Consider the following 6,840-nt stretch of genomic DNA (forward strand, 5'->3'; position numbering starts at 1 on the left):
GAATTATAAGTCACTTTGGATAGAAATGTCAGCTAAATGCTCTATATGTATATTATGCTGGTCTAAGTGTATGTTTTGTAATTGATTTTGGTTTTGTAATTGTTCTGGGTTTTAAAAAAGCCTACCTCTACACTTCCTGTTGTCAGTATCACACATCCAGTTGACTTGTGTTGGCACTTGTGTTGTACCACCTAAGTAACACTTGTAACACCTACAGTATTAAATATTTAATAAAAATAGAGTCTATCAAATTTAATATTGGTTATCTTTAATTGTCACGGGACAGCCTGCTGCGTGTAGCCACACCCCCGTGATGGCATGCACCTGCACAGGTTTAATGTTGAGTGTTTGTCCATCATTTAAACCTCTGTCAGTGCCTCATTGTTGGTCAGTGTTAATATTCCTGTTCATGTTAGTTTCAATTTTCTTACTGTCTCTGTTAATGTAAATGTTAAATATCCCTGTCTCTGTTAGTGTTCAAACTGTTTGTATGTTTATGTTCACTATAGTCCCTATAGTCCCTATGTGTGAGTGCCACCATTGTTCGTGTTTTATGTTATTAAATGTCTCACCATGTCAAGGGAGTTTGTGCGTCCTGTATCATGCCCTGCAGCACTCAGGCCACCATTACAATAATAATAATATGTTTAAATATTTATATCTGATATTTAATATCAGATGCTAAGCAACAAAAACAAGAGGCACAATGCAATCTTCTAGTGTGAAGAGAAGATATAAGTGTCGACAGTCATAGCTAAGTAAACTCAATGGGTAGAGATCAAAACATTGTGGATATTATTTATCAGTCACCCAGTTTTCAGCAAAATGGTTCTCTAAGACAAATGTAGCACTTTATTGTTGAAGCTGGAATGAACCAGCAGAAAGACAATATACCTTAAATATCAGAAAGCAGATGAACAGGGAATAAAGACTTAGAGATTACAGTTGCACAGCACCTCCTTTACAACTCTGAATGTGCCAGTAAAGAGACAAGGTATCCAGACTTCATTTAGGATTATAGAAAGGAAGAGAGCTAATAATCTAGATGATAGACAGTAAGACCTGAACGTTTCACTTCAGAGTACATGCTGTCTTCAGGCTGTCCTCTCTTCTCCTGCCCTCTTTTGGCTTTCCTCTCATTGAAATGCATGGCAGCATAATTCAACTCTTCAGCATCATGTGACTGTGGGAATGAACAACAATGTTTAGTGAACATTGCTGTCATTCTGATCCTTATTTAGAATATGACTACTAGTCTGAAACACAGACCCAGTGAGTTACCTTCTCCTCCTCCTCTACAGCAGTGCAGTGTTGCATGTCTCATACATCTCTACCATAATAGCCTCATGCATGTGTGTCAATGATGCCATAATTAGACTACAGCTAAAAACTATATCAGCACCACAGATATGAAACAGAGGAAGCTGAGCCGAGCAGAGCCAAAAACTTTCTTAGTAAAATATCTCATATATTTAAATATATAAATGGTAGTAAATTGCTTTTTAAGATTTGCATATCTTAATATTGTTTATGATTAAAATAATATTATAGTAGCTCGTCATTCTGCTATTTACATTAGTTGCTTTGTCTGAAACAAAGCAATGAAACAAATGTACATAATGTGAAATACAGCATATTTTATCAGAGTAGGTGCACATCACTAAATAAATATCCTTACTTTCAAATCTGGCCTTTTCTATTATGGGGGGCATATCATAATATGCTAACTAAAAACAGCAGATAATGTAACATCTACTATTGTCATGTTTATGATTGTCTAGTTGCTAAACATTATAAATATTTATATATTTAATGGCACAAAAGCACAGCTGCATAGGTTGTACCTGACTGGTGGTTTTCTCCATCATAATAACTTGTTGAGGTCTTACTGTGGTTGAGGAAAAAATACAGTATTAATTGTAATTGACTCATTGAATATTACCTGCCAGGTTTGTTGCAGAATTCATATCAATATTATCAATATTTCCTAAAGATAAAAATAATATGAAATCAGGAATTATTGTGTACCTTTGTGAGTTTCAGAGATTTCTTATATAAATATAAGACTTTAGTGGTCAATTATTTGGGGAACTTTAATGCTGAATTTTGATACAGTGATGTGCATTACTCTTGATATGATGATAAATAGAACACAAATACTGTAAAATATTAGGTTACCTTGATTATACTAGATTTTTGTGACTTGTCCCTGTCGTATAGAACCTTGAATGATAATGATTATTTTATTTTTTGATAATTTTTTTATTTAAAACAAACAGCCACAAAGATACTTGCTTGACTGGTTTGTTTTTGAGGAATTCAACCCTATTCCTGCACTGTCAGGTGCTATTAGGTTAGGTTTTTGTCCTGGTCAATAAAATGCTCACAGTGTCTGCTCTTAGTTCATATTGGGTTCCCTCACCTGCTTGAACATGTTGACTACTAAAGAATTACCAGGTACTTTTATAAAATGTGTATCTTATATTACTTTGCAGTTTATGGACTGAAAACACTTTGCATTTATTCAGAATTTTAATTCTCTTCATAAAACATCTGTGGCATTGACATTAAAATAATAAATGTTTGGTGCTTTACTTATAGTCCATTGTTAAGAAGTTTAAACAAAAACATTTAATTACCTGTCACATTGACGAAGGTATAAGAGAAAAAGTGAACCCTTGTTGCTTCTGGTATTCCACAGAAATAAGTTCCTTCATCATGTGTTTTAGCATTTTGAATAGGCAAAACATTTGTGCTAGTAATCCACATCATTGTAACTTTGGAGTTGTTGAATGGAGAAGAAAATATGTCCTGTTTATTTGTTTGCACTGTTCCTACTTGCTGAGGCTCCTGCTTCAGTCTTTGCTTGTACAAAATGCACCAAGGCTGGTCACTGGGTGTCACGTTCAATGCACAGATAAGAGTGCTATTTTTTCCAGGTACATTCATTACTGCTCATTTAGCAGCTTTTTAAATTTGAACAGAACCTATAAAATGTAATGGAGTCATATCAATAATGAAAAACATGTGGACAAAAGTTATCCAAAGCAAATAATCGACAGTGGGGAAAATAATGATTTGATCCCCTGCTGAATTTGTATGTTCACCCTTACAAAGGCATGAACAGTCTATCATTTTCATGATAAGTTTATTTTAACAGAGAGAGACAGAATATCAACAAAGAAATCCAAAATAAAAACATTAAATAAAGGTTAATCTTAAAGAGTTTGTAAAGTTTAGGCTCTGGCACTGCAGTGTAGATCACAGTTACTTGGGGCTGTTGATGGAGAACCTCGGTTGCTGTAGCCCCTCCCACATCCTGACTACCTCCCCTTCTGTTTCTTCCTCCCACATCCTGATCACCTCCCCTTCTGTTTCTTCCTCCCACATCCTGATCACCTCCCCTTGTGTGACTTCTGCCCCCAGACAAAGAGAAGCTCTAGACTGACTGGGTGCCTTTTCCTGGGTCTTTCCTGCTCTAGATGGGTTTCAAACAAACTTACATTCAGTGAACCCGGATGTTGACCAGAACACTATGACTATGGGTTGTCCTTTGATTCTTGTTTCCTCTCAACGTTGCTTCTTTATGCTCTTTGGCCATTTTTACTTGTCAATGTTGCCTTTGGCTCAGTCATTGTGGGCTTGGACTCTGACGTGTGTGAAGTAGCTTTGTTACAATAGGTGCTGTAAAAAGTGCTATATAAATAAACCTGACTTTGAAACTTGACTTAATGTTACATTGTACTGTTTTATTTCATATCTGAGTACACACACACTGCTCTGACCAGTCATTCTCCCTACTTCCACATGTACACACTTTCTACATGTATCCTCTTTAAACTTCTTTCATCTTTTCTGCATTTATTTTTGATGTTTGCTATGTTATGATGAGATATTCTAAGACATATATAGTAATTTAAATGATTATGGCCCTTTCTTAAAAAGTAACATCTTTTGTACAAATGTATTCTCATTCTTATGGTACGTATCTTGATGCTTTGTTACACTTCCCTTGTAAGTGTTCTTAATATGTTTTACTTCGATGGGTCTTTTTCACAAATTTATTTTTGGATTCTTCCAGTTCATGGTTAATTCATGAGTGCCCATGTTATTGGTATTGTTTTATAGTTGCAGAATCGATAATCTAATTACTTACTTTATGTATTTCTTGCCAGTGAGCATTAGCATATCTTAAGGGCGGTAGTTTCACCACACTGCATTTGCATAAAGGAAGTGTATTATCAGCCACTATCAGTCTAAGCTTGTATGTTTTTTTCCCCCCTATGTCTATATTCACAATGACCACTAAGTCTAAAACTGTTCTCACACCATTCTCTCAGATAGCAGCTAAACAGGAAAGTAAACTGATGGTGGTACTGTACTGATGACAAAGTGATGATGACCTCATAAAATAACCCTATTCCTGCACTGCCAGGCTCTGTGTGGTTTAACTCTGCAGGTCCTGGCCAATAAAATACAGTGTCAGCTCTGAGAAATTGATGAACGCTCCAAACTGCATTACTCAGGACATAAATTCTCATTGGCTGAAGGAAATGTTGAGGTCTTATTTTTATTCATTTTTATTGTACAACCAGACATTCTCCTGTTGTCCCCTGTGTTCCATGATGTCTTTCTGCATTAATAATCCAAAAAAAAAAAAAAAAGACTCCAAAGACCCATAAGCAAAAATATTTTTTAAACATCAAAAACAGTGCATATTTTATAGAAAAATGAAATATTTGTATCTGGTACCATCATCAGACAAGAACCAGTCATAAACTAATGCTAAAGTTTCAAAAGGTATCAAAAACAAAAGCTCTTGTGACAGTGGCACAGAGGGAGTGAGATGTGAGTGCAGTTTAGGAGAGTTTTTATTCTCTCTAGTAATAAACACAAAGCTGGATGACGGCAAAATGTAACCAGCATATACAATATGCCGGCAGTAAGACTCACAGCATAGTGACGGTAAAGAGAATGATACTTCAGGCAACATCATCTTAGGCACTCTCAGCAAGCAGTGAGCTGGGGAACAGCACTCATGGGCTTTAAATAGGGGGAGGGCAAATAAGGCACAGGTGCTGGTGATTAGTAATCAGGTGATTCAGAGCAGGGCAGGTGCAGTGTGTGTGTGTGAATGCCTCTCTAGCTGGGATGCACACTGCACACTGTGACAGCTGTAAGGTGTGTTAGCCTGCAGCACTCAAGAGTTACAAACACATTTGTCAGGAGGAGAGTATGAGTGTGCTCATAATGTAATATCTTTATTATGCAGGCAAGATGATTTAGGGGAATGAGTACAGCGTGTGTTTGTAAATTGCACTTTGGTATATTCTATTTTTATAACTTGGATGTTTCTGTGTATTGTTTCCCTTGTGTGACGCATGATAGTAATGAATCTTGTGTTCCTGTGTGACACATTTTTGAGCATTTTTCAAACATGACAGACTAAATTATCCAGTGCCAAAAACACATACTGGCAAATAAAAGTGATTTATTATTATACTCATGGTATGTTTGGAAAGTTTATTTAAGTTTTCAGGCAGCACTGTGAGGCTGAATAAGGTGATAGAACTCAGTGGTTTAAGTTGAGCCCCTTTGGTCAAATATAATCCAACCAGCACCCCTCCACCACCCTGTTTCACAGAGAGATCATTATCTGCACTTCTATTTCCTACAGAGTAGCAAGAACAACAGGAAATCAGGCCCCAATCACATTTAGAAGTGGTGCTTACATTTAATGATTAGTATACACATAGTTATGATGTTGTTCAACATTGTTTTTCCTTAATAGTTTCTTTTTATTTACCCAGAGGTTGTGAATAGTGTACATTTAGTAAATCACAATATAACATTTTAGTCTCAGTACTGCCAGAAAATGTTACACATGCCTTGATACCTCAGCAATGAAAGAATCAATATTTCCTAATACCAAACTACATAAATCCATTAGTATGTAGATACTGATGTAAGGACAGTCAGCATTAATAACTGCAAGAATGACTGAAGTTCCTGGCTGTTGTTCACTTATTGTATTTATTTTGTTGATTTTTGTCAGAATTTTGCCAAGCATATATTCTCCATCACAAACCTTATATTTAATAATCAATAGCTTTTTGTGCTGTGTTCAAGTTGTTATAGTTCTATTATAGGGTTACATCTCTTCAGAGCCAGCTGTGTTCATAGATTAAGCTTTTGACTAAACTGGAATGTCAGTGGTGATTCAGTGATTCTTTGTAGTGGCAATTTTGTAAAAGGTCATTACAGGAAACCAAAACTCACAGTGATGTACAGACTCCCAGCTTTGCTGTCTTCATAGAAAAAAAGATTACTCCAAGTAAAATGCAAACAAATTTGATCAAGATTTTTAGTCATTCAACTGTCATTGACTGATGGTAGCTCAGTGTTTAAGGTACTTGACTAGTAATCAGAAGGTTGCCAGTTTAAGTCCCACCACCACTAGGTTACCACTGTTGGGCCCCTGACCAAGACCCTTAATCCTCAATTGCTCCAATTGTTTTCAGTCAGAGTTGTAAGTTACTTAAAAGTGTCAGCTAAATGCTGTAAATGTAAATGATTCTGGTCTAAGTGTATCTTGTGTAATTGATTTTGGTTTTGTAATTGTTCTGGCTTTTAAAAAAGCCTAACTCTACACTTCCCGTTTTCAATATCACACATCCAGTTGGCTTATTTTAGTACAGTTGGGCATGCATGACAATTCAGATAGGAATTATTCACATATATATCAAGTGTAAACATAAGTTGTATGAACATTTTTCTGTGTTTGTTGGTGAACTGCAACATGTACCGACAGTCAATGTTTCTCTCTCACACATAAGATGG

At 36.0% G+C, this 6,840-nt stretch overlaps 1 long non-coding RNA gene across 1 annotated transcript; it reads right to left on the bottom strand.

The window, feature by feature from the left end:
• Positions 1–1,154: 1,154 nt before the first annotated feature.
• On the bottom strand, positions 1,155–3,249 carry LOC118242253. The gene is made up of 3 exons (XR_004776709.1): positions 2,640–3,249; positions 1,845–1,888; positions 1,155–1,183 (listed from the first exon to the last, which is right to left on the bottom strand). It is a non-coding gene; the product is annotated as an uncharacterized LOC118242253 (long non-coding RNA).
• Between the last annotated feature and the right edge of the window lie 3,591 nt (positions 3,250–6,840).

This window comes from Electrophorus electricus, chromosome 12 (assembly GCF_013358815.1).
Source record: "Electrophorus electricus isolate fEleEle1 chromosome 12, fEleEle1.pri, whole genome shotgun sequence".
NCBI lineage: Eukaryota > Metazoa > Chordata > Actinopteri > Gymnotiformes > Gymnotidae > Electrophorus > Electrophorus electricus.